Source organism: Dermacentor variabilis, chromosome 2 (assembly GCF_050947875.1).
Source record: "Dermacentor variabilis isolate Ectoservices chromosome 2, ASM5094787v1, whole genome shotgun sequence".
Taxonomy (NCBI): Eukaryota; Metazoa; Arthropoda; class Arachnida; order Ixodida; family Ixodidae; genus Dermacentor; species Dermacentor variabilis.
In genome coordinates, this window is record NC_134569.1 from 130885589 (window position 1) to 130899875 (window position 14287).

The following is a 14287-nucleotide window of genomic DNA, read 5'->3' on the forward strand; positions in this document are numbered from 1 at the left end:
CAGCCAGTGTTTTCTTAGCAGCTTACGCCCAGCTACACGAGAGAAGTTCAACGGCGCGTTTCTTTCTCCGGCTTGGCGGGACCATGCTGACAGCGACGGCACCGAGATTCGGCATCCGAGCACTCGCGCGGCAAACGGCGGTTACCCCCGAAGCGGTTCGGTACATGCTTTTTGGCCGGGCCGCAGCATCGGAACCCGTAACCCTCGGATTCTTTCTTCACTGGTTCCCAACGACGACGAGAAGACCCTCGAGCGCGGTTGGCAGTGCGGTAAGCAGATAGGAATTAAGCCGCGGGCCACATACGCGGACTTCGAAACGAATGTTGCGCCGAGTACGTGAAGCATGAGAAAACGTCAGTTGCACTAGCTCGATCGTTTGTTACGGTGACCCCGCTCGCGTAACGAAAGCAGAGAACAGAAAAAAAGAAAAAAATCAATAAGAGCCGCGACACACAGTCGGCGCCGCTGTACGTAGCATGTAGAGGTTTGTTTCTGTTGGTCTCAATTTCATTTACTAAGCAGCCTCGAGTGTCCGCGGGGCTAATTTCGTTCGCCTTTTCGATATGGCTTCAGGCTTTTTTTTTACTTTGTTGAACCAGAAGGCAGGCGTTCTTACACTGTCTATAAAGCTCGCCTACAAAAAAATAAAAGAAAAAGAAAAAAAGGGGGAAGCGAACCATGACTGCCAAAAGTACAAACATGTGTAAAAGGCCCCAAGCCATGGCTGCATTCGCAAATTTTACCTGAGGGTATACCACTTTGTATTCCGTTTTGTCTCTCTCTCTCTCTCTCTTTCTGTCTTTGTTTCCTTTCGAGAATACTGGGAAGAAATGGTGAACGAGTATTAATATGCGCTAGGCTGTTATAAGTAGCAACGTACGCCTGAAACTCATTTCGAGCTTCTCTTACCCATTCTGCACTGAGATGCGTGCCCATCCAGTCGTTCACAAAAAAAAAAAAAAAAAAAGGTTAGGAAGCGCCCGGCTGAAGGGGTTCGAAGCCAGATTTATGGCTTCGTTAAGCAGATGGCCCAGAACGAAGCAACGAGAAGTACGCTGCTTACTTAGTGTGTATTGTTTATATTCATTTTATTTTGAACATAATCCCGCTGTCTATTCACGTTAAAAACATTTGCTGCTGCGAAAAATAAGCGAGCAAAACGCCATCCTTGCAAATACCCCCGGGGGTATTGTAACTGTACCTTAGTTCTATGTCTTATGGACCTCTCGACAAATAATGAGTGCGTTGTGCCGGGATCCCTGCTTCCCTGTATTTCTGAATTTTGCGTCGTTCCGTCATTCTTGTCATTATTGCTATAGAAGCGATTCAGGAGGGCGATTTCTGTTTTTCCGTCACGCTGAAGAGGATTTGTCGAACATCTCGATTTTCGTAATTAAAACTTTTATTCACCTTATGTGTTACGCTTTTGCATCACGCTGGTGCGGTTCGACTCGAAGTTTGCAGATGTACTTTTCTAAATGCGCACACCTTCAGTGCGGTAAGTGCACACAAAACAAATTTACAGCCTTAAGGGCGCAGCAAACCACGTCGGTACTCGGTCCTGGCGCTACATCTGCTCTCTACAGTTGCCTGTTGCTATTTTTGCGAAGGTTCAACGCTGACTGCGCTGCGTAGAAGGGCAAGGATGAACGCGCTTTGGCTCAGACTGATGAACTGTTTTCTTCCTTACCAACTGGCTGCCCCTATTTGAGAACGAGCTCGAATGTCGGCAATGACGTGATGGGAAATTAGGTTAGTTGTGAATGAAGAAAGAATAAATGCGGCTCTGATTCTGTGTTGAAGCATGTAGGTGATGGTGCGTATCCGTGAGTAAACTAGCCGAGCAGGCAAGCAAGCTGGAATGTGAGTTAGACGTGTGATGGTTTGGGCTAGTTGGTTTTCTTTTTCTTTTTTTTTTTTTTTAGACAGTGTGGTACAGTGCCAAGCGGGACAGTGGACAGAGAAAGAAAGGATAAGCGCTTACTTCGAACAGAAATTTTATTGCCTGATACGAGGTGTTACATAGAAAAAACAGAGGGAAAACGACATCAAGAATATATAAGTAAAAAACAAGGAATAGAGATGAAAAAAAAAAGATGAAATGTAAAGGGGACAGGGAACGAAGGTGAAATAAACTGAATAAAAAAGGACAGAAATCCGCATACGCATTCGTTCATCAAAAGTAAATAATTTTTACACGGAGTTCGTGTACCTCGCAAGAAATCCTCCCACTACTGCCTACACGTTAATGGTCCCTTACTAACCTTCCAGACTATTACTATCGTTCCCAGCGAAGCCAAGTAATCTGTTCTGGAACCAAACGCGTCTACATTTTTTTCCGACTTCCCGCTTCATTCCTCTTTTTCTGGGCGTAGTTGAGGTCACTGCACCGAACTTGCCCCAACCATTCACGTCTCGCCTATTGAGAAACACGGATTGCTGAGACCACGGCCATCCACTGCAGGCTCATTAAACCGGTGATTAGATTCGGTTATCCGTCGTAAAGACTCAGAAGCAATAGCTCTCTAATTTTGCAGAGGAGCGCGTCTCGGCGTCGACCTTCGACAGCGCGGTGGCATTACGATGGGCCAGCGCTTTACCCGACTTGTACTTTTTTGCCATTTTTATTCATCGTTTTCTCCAAGGGGAAATGGAAATTAGCTGTACTGCCGTGGATTGCGACAATTCCCGGTTATGATGCGTGGTCATCTGTTAGGGATGCCTATTAGGCTGATATTATTCCCGATATTTCTCCGTGACACCTATGCACCTTCAGGACGCCGAGTTTATTAAATTCAATCAATTTTTTTGCACCTAGGTACAGTCTCGTCAAAGGAAGGCATGACCCAGCGCACGTATAGGCAAACATAAAGCCCACAGCAAAGTATTGGGGAGCGAGTTGACTTTGAGTAAAGCTTATTCACCACACATATGCATGGCATTTATGCATTGAAATTGAAATACTGAAATATATGCATAGACGTTTAATGTAGTTCCATACTTATGCGCGAAATCCCAGATCTGTGACGCCAGAACCATACCACCCGGCAATCCATCAAAAATATAAAAATATCGTTGGAGTGTTCAGATAACTGTCGCTAACTTACAAGAGAAATTGTACAGGAAAGATTAGCGTTACATCATGCAGTAGTGTCATAGTTCCGTAACGGAAGAAAGCGTAGGATTATTTTGTATTATTTTCTTTCCTCAATAACAAGCGTACGCGTTTATCTAATGTTCGAACTTGGATATAAAGCTAGGCTGGAAAAGTGCTGAAAAGAAAAGGCGTCGAGTGAAGTGTGATCCAAACTCCAATGCGTGCCTAAACCGATTAAATTCAGCGATATTATTTTTCCTCTCTTTATCTCAACATATAATGGTGCGTGATGGCATAATGGTATAATGGTAAACGATCCCGACGCATATATATGGTTCTTTGGAAACTTTTGCGCGCACAAAAACAGGACGTCCAAAGAAGAAGGGACACACAACATGCACAAAGTCTCCAAAGAAACATGTGCAACCAACTCGCCCACAGCGTAACGCTTCTGAACATATATATGGACGCGTTTATGCTATATGTGCTCTTACATTACTCAGTATGTCATTGAAGAAAAAGAATCGTAAAGTAATGCTGTTTTCCTGACTATAATGCCACTTGCTATAATGACACTTGGTCACACTTGGCCACACTTAGACACATTTTACAGGTGACATCCAATGTATGCGAATTTAGAATACCCCAAACTGTATTGCATGTGCACAAGGTTTGTCAGCGCAGCGGCTAATAGAATATTGAAGACTAATAGAATGATATAGCTAATAAAAGAAAAAGTAACGAGGTATGTTGGGGAAAAACGTGCAAACAGCATAAGAATGCAGTAAGAACCAGATGACTGTATGATCAGCACCCACGACCACCCCAGCAATCGTCAGAAAAAGGCTTAGAAGGGCAAGTGTGAATGGCGGCGTTTTTGGCTCAACACTACCCACCTTTCTTCGTGAGCTCGAAGAGCCTTTTTCAGTCCAGTGAACTAATAGATGTGCACCACGACAAAAGAAGCATGAAAATGATGGGTCGGTTCTCTTTGTACTTAGGGTGACGGGGAGTACCTTAAGGGACTGGCAATCACTTTTCATGGTACCTATTTTCTTTTCATTCAATGGGAAGTTTACCGGTCAAAGTGTCTAAACATGAAGTGGTAACGCGGAAAACACAGTGGAACATCTTTTATCTGAATTTTTCGATCCGCAGTCAGAATGTGGTCGTTCGCCGGAAGCGTGCTGAAAACGGTGATAGGTGAACACGATAGCGATTATACGCGGGCATTATTTGGAGGCGGACGACAAGTGCGGCAGTAACTGAGAGAAAGTGTGATTTTGTTTATAAAGATATACCAACTGGTTTGGTATTTAACCAGTCCGAACGAAACCAATTTGATTGAAAACGAGACGACGTTTTTACATGTGATACGCAGTTCAGTGTGTTGCCGTAGCCATGCATGCGCTTTTGATTTCCGAAGCGTAGAATAAACCGCAAGTTTCTAGTAATATTGAAACTGTAATTTTAAGCAATGATTATGTTGTACTTAATAAGAGCCGACTTACGTACAGCTATCTCATAGACTACATCCTAAGTACAATGATTTCCCCGCCAGGTCCCTGCACTTACGCGTTCTTGAAATTTTTCCTTGCCAATTATAATAACTACTGAAATCGCGAATAGCGTGCTAGATTCTATCACTATAAGTTATGGTCATTTGATTTTCATCAACGTCTCACAACACATTCTGGCCAGTTGTCAGTCCCTTTAAAGGTTGAGCATCGGGTTTTCTGTGATGGAGGTCCTGGGCACCAATCTCCACTTAAGTCACCACATGTTTAGAGCGGCGCATTTCGGCACCCGTTCCTGCGGCGAGCGTAGGAGTTACCGGCGTAACCAAGCGAACGAGCACCGCGATGAACGAGAGGGAACGCGGCGCGCAGAGGGCGATGAAAAATTTCACCGACGATTATGATACTCACATAATGCGAATTTTGAGCGCAGCTGTTTTGAATTAGCAATATATTATGGCAAAGAATCTGATTATGGGGGGGGGGGGGGGGGGTGGAGCGACAGGGTGCTCTCGACGGCGGTGGCGCTACTCCTCTGCTCCGGAAGCTCGTTTAGCACTGGTTGAGTAGCTCAAGCTCAAAGAAAGAAATCGGGAACATGGGAACGCGTGGCTCGCCCGAAGCGCATTCTCTAGCGGCCGCGACGCCGCGGGCGAAGTAGCGCATGCGCAGTGGCTCCTACTTAAGCCAACGCCAGGGCTTTGCTTCCGCGCTGGCCGCATGCCTGGTGGCCGCCGCCGCCCCGCTTTCCTTCTCACCCTTTCGCCATACCCACCTCCGCTTTCCGCCTCATGGTTCTGCTGCACGCTCCTCTCCGCTTTCTCCTCACGCCTCTCCACTCTCACTGCTTTTTTCATCCCCCCACTGCTCGCCGCGTTCGCTCTCATCTTTCGTTATGATCGTTCGCTCGGTTCCAAGTGGCGTCGACTCTCACCGCAGAAATGGACGCGTAAGAGCTGTGCCCTAAACAGTGGCGAAAGCGAAGAGGTGCGAGGAGTAAAGTGGAGAGGATGGTGTGGTGGAACCACAGAATACCTATATAATTTTAGAGAAGGCAAACTGCACCTTGCACAGTGTAATGGAAATATGAGTAGCGCTGGCGTTGTGAACTAAACCATACGACCGAGAGCAGGCGCTGACAAAATCAAAACTAATATCATCATCATTATATAGTGAGTAGCATGGCCGCTGCGGTAGCGGCCGGTGAGGCTCTTTGCGCTGCTCGCTCGCTGGTTTTAGCCGCGTTGAGCGCCCCTAGCAGAAAAAGTACGAATTAAAGTTTACGACCATATTGCAGTAGCTTAACTTACGCGCTTCATGCTGGAACGGGCCGCGCTTCATTTTTGCCCTCTGTGGCGATCGCTGGAACTTGAGTGTGTTCAGGGCCTGGCGGAACCATGAAGCGGAAAGTGAAGGAGTGTATGGCGAAAAGCTGAGAAGAAAAGCATAGTGCGACGACGATGGCTACGACATGGCGGCGTCAGAGTAGCACGCGTCGTCTGGGAAATCTGTCGGCGGCGGCGGCTTCTGGGAATCGCTCCCACGTGTCACGCACGCGCTGGCCCCACTCGCTGGCTCTCGCGACCTCCAATTTAGCGAGGCAGTCGCGGCACGCTTCGCTCCGTTTGCAACGTGCCGCACGAGACCGATTGTCCGGGACAGCCACTATATCGCGAAACGAAACCATGTGTAGAGCGGCGCTCAAATTTCGCACTAGGGAGCATCGTATAATCGTCGGTGAATTTTGTAGAGGCTTCAAGTAAAAACAAAAGGGAGAGAACATTTTTAAAAATAAGATAAAAGATTGCACACTTCAGAGAGCCTGTGGAGCAATACTGTACCAGGTTCAACCTAATCTAGCAGGCACCCTAAGCTTCAAAATGACCCTCCCTCCCCAGAACAAGGACTGGCCTCCTTGACGTAGTGTCTGGTCACTACCGCTTTCGTGAATTTGGGGGTAAATGGAAGCCACTGAGAGGAGCCGTCATCCTGCAGTCTGATTACTCACTGCACTTAACGTGCAGCGCCGCGTTAGCTCAAAGAACGGGTAGATAAAAAGTCGCAGCGTATCAGAAACAATGGAGAAAAAATGCAGTGTGATTTTAATGTCACACTGTAGCATGCAATTCACTCGAGCGATGCGGCGAGCAGGTCTCGTGGTGTGCTCCTTTTTCTTTTTCTATTACATCCTTTCCTGCGTCCAGTCATTTGCAGCCACACGATTCAGCCTGGCTTTGCTGAAGGAACCTGAACAACCTGCGTGAAATTAACGGTCACAGCTACCCACTTTCTCACGCCTGCTCTTTGTATTCTCTTACTCTGTGTACACTACTGGGGCGACGTTGTCAAATATAACCCTGTGCAAACCTGTGTGCAATGACATAATTGACTCGTCGCGGCTATTCAACGTGCCACTCCATATGCATGTAGCACCAGTTTTCGAGATCAGACGCTTCTCCACTACTCAGCAAGCAGGCATGGCTTTCTGCTCACGAAGCCCAACTGCTGGTGGGTGCCTGTGGAAACAATACTCTCGAAGAAACCGGTTCAAAAAGCCATTCTCAGTCTTAGCAAACAAGACGCGCATCTTAATGGCATGCCTATACGTATAGCAATGTTTTTTTTTCACCGTTATTTACGTCACAGACTGACGTCATGTGTCAACCCAGTTGTCTCAATGTAGGACAAATGTAACCCTTGTCGGCAACACATGTGCGGCTGTCGAAAATGGCAGCATGCTAAGCACCTACAATTTACTCGAGTGTATATGTTCGCTGCTGCAACAAAAGAGAGACTGAGAGAGCATGTGCAACGTTTCTCTCCAAAATTGTTGAAGACACAAAGTTTCTAAAGGCCGCTTGTAGGACGGCCTAAATCTCTGGGAGCTGAGTTTTAATGACTATTTCGCCATGGACCGGATAGCTTTAAGAGAGTACGAAATGGAGAGTGACTTCAATGCTGCCCAATTCAAAGCAGAACGCCGAGATCATTTACTGCTTTCCGCAATATGGGGGTCTTTTTACTTTATTTCGTCGTTGGAGTGAACGAACCGTAAGCTTTTAAGCTTCTTTATAGTAGATCGAGGCAAATATATCCTTTTTTTTTTATTTAAGCCGCCTTCCCCCCTCACTGCATCCCGCTCTTCTTTTCTTTTTTTTTTTGTGTGCAATTAGTGGGTCAGCTCTCTTTTCGAGGGTTGAGCAATGCTTTGCTCGATATTGCGACATTAGCTTTCGCTACTACGTCTTCCCTTGTCCCTGCATTAATTCTAATATACGATTGCTTCGATCATTTACCCGAGTTTATATTATTTTTTAAACAGTGGAGCTGTTCTAGCTTTTAGTTCCGCCGTGGAACATTACCAGAAAACTCAGCCCAGCTGTGCGCCACCTCGCGTTGCCTAGCAGCCACCCGCGACAGCACCCAGCCACGTAACCTCATCGTACCTCACGCACGTAGGTTGAAGTCGTGACGTCATAGGCGAGTAAAAGCTCGGAAGAGCCGGCGCGGCGACACACCTCTCGCCTCCTCTACTCCGTGCGTAAATGCTGCTGCCATGCGAAGACCCATGAAGGTCCAGACGCCCGAAGAAGAAGCAGCTTACCAGGAAGACCGCCGTACTGCCAAGCGAGAAGCGATGGGTCACCGCCGAGCTGATCCGGAACACCGTGCCGAAACTGCGGCTCAGTAGACGCGACGCCGAGACAACAACTTAGCAAAACCTAGCATAACATCGCAAAACCTAGAAACAACTTCTCCAAGCCTGCCATAACCTCGCAAAGCCTAGAAACTACTTAGTCAAGCATACCAACAACTTAGCAAAACCTAGCACAACCTTGTAAAACCTACAAATAGCTTAGCCAAGCTAGGTAAAATCTAGGTGATCCCATGCTCAGTTGTTGACTCCATCCTTGCACGACTAGTGCAAGCTGTGCGCTTCTTTTTTTACCTTGTCACCCTTTTCTTTTTTTTGCCCAAATGTACTATGACAGCTGTGAAATCCAGTCTGTTTCGTGTCTAGTATCGCCATAGTAGGAACCATTGAAAGTATGCAGTCAGACATGAAATTTCGCACAATCACAACCGATTTCCAATCCACATCAAGCAGCTAGATTACATTGCCGCTTTGTGGTTAGAGTTGCAGTGTTAGCAACCCTGTTCAAATAAAAAAATCACTTTAATCTGCCGTGGTTTTATAAACCCTTTGGCTGAGCGGGTCGAAGTTGAGGCAAATAATTAGTCGTAATGATTTGGGTGCTATAGCTGTTTACGGATATGTACGTGGAGTTCGCCATTGATGGTGTCAGGTTAACGTAAATTTCGCAGAGATGAAAGACAAACAAAAGAATTGGGAGAGACACTTAAGACTGCCTGCGTATAGGAATGCGAAAACATTCTAGTCATGTTGGTGAACTGCTTTCTTTTTTCACGCGTTCCTTGATCGCGCCAGCTCTGGCCCGCGTTCTAACTGCGCTTCGGTAAGGCCAAGTCAAAACGCGTTCGCTCGCCCGCAATGCGTTCGCAAATCGAAGGACCGCTCAGCGGCGTTCATTGGACAGTATGATAACTCAAATGGAAGCTCATTACTTTTCGAAGCGAGATCAGGATGTTTCAGAACACGCGCTTATCAAGCGAGATACAACAAGAAAAAAGAAACATGTGCACGCTACGGTAAAGCTAGAGAAGCGATGAAGCATGTTTTATTAGAATGTGAAGTGGTCTATTTAGGCACCTCTCGCTTCCTTGAAGCCCCTTCGTTCAGTGAGAACAGGGGGATAGTAAACATGACCGCAATAGAGATAGTAAGAGGCGAGTGGAAAGTTGGCGAAAGAAAAGTAGGCAAACGGCAAACGAGGGAGGCGTACACAAACAAAGTTCCCAGTATGGGTTCAGAAAGTTTGGTGAAGGAAATTCTTCGTGGTCTTGTTGGATTTTTCTTTTCTTCATTTTTCCTTTTTTTTAATCTTTTTTCTTAAGTGAAGTAGGATATTAGGCACTATATTAACAAGAGCTTGGTGGCGCAACCCATCGCCCTCTTCCAAAGGGGACGCTCATAGCAACCGTCCATTCATCCATCCATGCTTTATTTTATGCTCATTGTATACACTCACGATATTGCACCACCGCCTCACCATTGGCTCTTATATATATATATATATATATATATATATATATATATATATATACAGACAGAGAGGGAGGGAGGGGAGTAGGGGGCACTGTCGTCATTACTTTTCTTTACCAGGGGTGACGCTGTCGCACCTTTATGTTTGACGAGGTACTGCCGCCCGAGAGTGCAGCCGACGATGACGATAACGATTAAGGCACGAATCATACTCAAACAAAATGCTTTCGTTGAGTATTTTCAGCCCTGGAGTCCTCAGCTCTCTTGCCGTACTTCTTTTGTTAATCCTGTGGTTGTTACTTTTTTTAACTTGCCTCGCTCATGCTACACGCCAATTAAAACATCATTTTTCTTCGATTTCGGCTGCCGCAATTATCACTTCGTAAATATCCTCGTCCATATTACACCCGTTGCGGTCACTTAGTGGCTATGTTGCTGGACTGCTAAGCACGAAGTCGCAGGATTGAATCCCGGCCACGGTGGGCGCTTGCCGGTGGGGGCGTAATGTTAAAACGCCCGTGTACTTCGACTAAACGTTAAACAACCCCAGGTAGTCCAAATTTCCGGCGTTCCCCACTACGGCGTGCCTCATAATCAGAAAGTGGTTTTGGCACGTAAAACCGAATAATTATTTTTTTACGCAGTGTACACACATAGTGGATACGTCCCAGTCTTCTTAACCAAGAAAAATATGCTGGCTCTCCCGTAATTGAGAGCAGATGTAAGGATGAAATTGCAACCGGCAAAGCAGATTGGTTAGAGGTAATGCTAGCCGCAATCTTGAAGTGGGTGCAGTGGTTGTTCGCAACAGCACACTCCACCACACCACACCGCATCACGCCATACTGTGCACCGGTCCATATGGGCACAATAGCTTCCTGTCGCAGGCAGAGCTTCATTGCAAGTCTCGCTGTGGTCAAACATCGATTCGTGATGCGTCGGACGCTACCAGCTTGGTCTCTGCCGGACGCGCCGCGGACCTCATGGACCGCTGGCTTTGAAAAGAGCACAAGCGACTCTTTTCCGGCGTGAAAAGAGGACAATCAAGTGTATACTGACTTCTATCTGCCTTTTGAACGTCCCTATTGGAAATGACAAATAAAACTTCAGCCTACTAGAAGTTAAAGCTTGACTAGCATTGTGAACAAGCATTGAACGCCGAAGCAATATTTTTTGTAAATTGTTTGGGAAGTAACCAGCATGTGTAATGCGGTCTTGACTGGTTACCTGGATGATCTCGATTTGTTATCGCAACTTTCCAGCATGTTCTAGTTTGAGTATCCAGATAATGGCCCTGGCTTTTGCCCCAAGATCACTTGAAGGTAGCCGACAACGGGAGCTATAGGCCGCGATAACGTAAGGCTATTTCAAACTGAAATTATTGGAAATTTCGGATGGCAAAATGACGCTGCTGTTTATGCGTATGGGGGAGGGAACTCACGGAGTTTTCAATAAGCCAAAACAGCAGCCTCCATCGTTGCCAGAAGCATGTTTTGCTTGTTCTTTACTCGTAAAGTAACCTTATAGCAAATATATAGTAGATATAAGCACCTAATAAAAAAAAACTTTGTATGTTGCTGGAAGAAAAATTGTTTTATATTCTTTTCACACAAAATTAGCTAAAGCGCACTTGAAAGTAAACACAAATGTTTCCATTTTTCGAGTCATAGCCACACATGCGTCAATGCCGCATAGAATCCATTTCGCTACGCACACGTAAGATGGCGGCTACGTGAAAACGGCTGATCGGTTCCATGGACCGCACTTGGTGTATTTTTGCCCGTAACGCTGTCCGATTCGATGAAATCGCGGAGTCCGAGATGTACTTTCGCCCGAGAAGAATTTTGGAAGTTGTGAACATCATCGAGACTGTGAAAGCCTAGTGCTCGGTGAGTAAACACATCATTCTCTCTTGTGCTTAATGGCTGCGCAGTAGCATCTGAACATCTGCGGTGATCGCGTGGTGTTTACTTTTGCTTTTATTCACATAGGACACGCAAGAATCGATGAAAATTGGAAGGCAGTACATCTCAACAGGTAGCTGGTAAGCAAAGGTTTTGTACGAACAATCGTAACTATCTCCGAATGTAGGTACTCATTTAAATCGAAGAGAAGTCTGTAACAGGGGCTCATTTTTTCTGCCAAAGAGTGCTGCGCAGTGATAACTTCCCCCTACGGGCTGTACATCTTCTGCTGGATATAACTTGCACGATAAAATGTTCTTTTTGTTCTTTGTTAGTAAATTGTTTTAAATTTTCCGTAACAGTGCTTATATCGTGATAATATAACAACGCATTAAATAAGTGTAACCGTCATGTTTTCACGGCATGATGATATGTGAAACGGTACGAGTTGCTGGTATTCATTCGCTGCGGTCCGGCAAAAATTGTGAGCAAGAAAAAAAGAAAGGCGGCCCCAGTGAAAGGACCCCCCGTTTCGCCCACGCAGGCCAGCTTACTGATTGAATTTATAGAGCAACACCCGCACCTGGCGAGAGCCACCACAAGCGTCTCGCCAAATGTGAGTGCCGCTCAAAAAAAGAAAAGCTTTTTGGGGCGAAGTGGCTGCCGCGCGCAAAGCGCTAGGGCCGGCTGTTAAAACAGCCCGGCGCTGGCGCCTGTGTTGGGCGCGGCTTTGTTATTGCCGCCGCAAGAGTGAGGCACAGGTAGATGGCGGAGAAGAGGAGAGCCCGAGGCTAGCGACATCCTCGGAACGTGTAAGCTCACTAGCATTTGCAGAAAAACGGGAGGTCAAAAGCTGGGCGGGCTGGATTGCCGCGTCCTCCAAGCTCTTGGAAGGACCACCCCAGCCTTCGCTCCGGTGGATTTTTTTTATGACGACGCCGAGGTGCGTAGCCATTTTTGTTGTTATGTGTACCAATTTGGGGCAGCTACACCGTTCGGTGCTGGTGAATATTATGCACTTGTGTGCTTCTGTCTGTTTTATTTGCGATTCAGCACACATGCCAGCACATGATATCCGTACTTTGCAGAAATGAAAATCCTGCCCCACTAGCACTAATAACCTATGAAACCAAGGCTGTTACGAAACACCTTGTGATTGATTGCATGGCTCGTTACTCCGCAAAGCATAAGTAACTAGTAGTCGAAGCATTAAGTCCCTAGTATGCCACATGCTGCATTAAAACTTTTCTGTAGAAATCGGATAAATATAAGTGACATACACTTTGCAAGCAATTGATGAAACTTAATCAACAATTACAGTATGTCTACTGTGCTTTGTTGTTCCAGCAGGACAGCTCCAGTAAGGAGGAACGTCCTGTTCCTGTGCCCCCTTCCCCGGAAACAGCTCCCCATGTGTCTGTAGGCACCAAGCCGGGCGCAATTCGCACTGCACGCAAGACACTTTATCAGCTATTGCGATACGAACGGATCACTTAGCAACACAGCAGTGTCTGTTAGGACCTTTTAAACAGAAATTATGTATTTCTCTTATTTAACTACAATGAAAAAGTGCCTGTCTAGATGTCAGTGCAAGATAGAACTATATCCTGTTCGGCTATTGATACGGTTTGTAACGCAGCTTCTGTAGCATACAAGCTACCATGTAGCAATTACTATCAATGTAGCCTTTTATAATGCAGTAGTGTCTTTTTGTTTATTTATTCAAACTTAGTGTTCATTTTGACGACCGTTTGTGGCTGGGATTACTTTTCTGAGCCTCCACCTGATAATGAACCAGTAAAATCTCCGCGCGGAACAGCGGAAAAAATCTTTTTATCCTGTTTACTGATTTTATTTTTAAGAACCATGAGCTCGGCAGCAGCACCGCAGGCCACCTCGGCAACAGCCACTAGAGGATGCTGCCTGCAGGGCAGCAAACGAATACGCGCGGCAGGGGCAGCTAGCCGAGGCGGCAAACTCCAAGGCCACTAGCTTCCATTAGATGCTGCTGGAGCAAAATAGGCAGGTACGTACAACTTGATCAGGGGCCTTACAACGCAAAACTATTCCAATATGTTGTTATTCCAATCTCCTGACGTCAAATTTTCGTAACCACAAACGCAATCATCGGGCGGTGACCCGCAGGGCTGTCTAAACAGACAAATTTAACGCTCTCCTCGTTTATAGGACGGCACTTTTGTTTGCTTTAAAAACGAATAACATTGCCTAAATTGAGCGGCTCGTCTTATCCAATTGGCTAATAAGAGGCGAGGAGCACATTCAGGTGGAGAAGGATTTGATGGGGTCGAGCCGGTGCACTGAATATCGATAGCCGGATGAAGAGGGTGGTGCCGGCGTCTGCGATTGGTCCGTTTGCCCTCGCTTAGCTTGCGGTGGCTGGTCGAAAATCGCGGCGGCATGCAACGGAACTTTAAGAATACCGCTAAAAAGCTCCTCAGCAAAGAAAAGCTGGCTGAACGAGGTCACAAACTTGCCGAAAGTGCTAGAAAACGTTGCGCAACCACGAAAAAAGGTTTTATTGTACGCAAATAAACCCATGCTCTCCGGCAGGTGCGAGTAGCCAGTGCCTAAGCGATCGGCGGCAGCCCCATTTTATTCATTTCGGAACGGGGCAGCCTGCGGC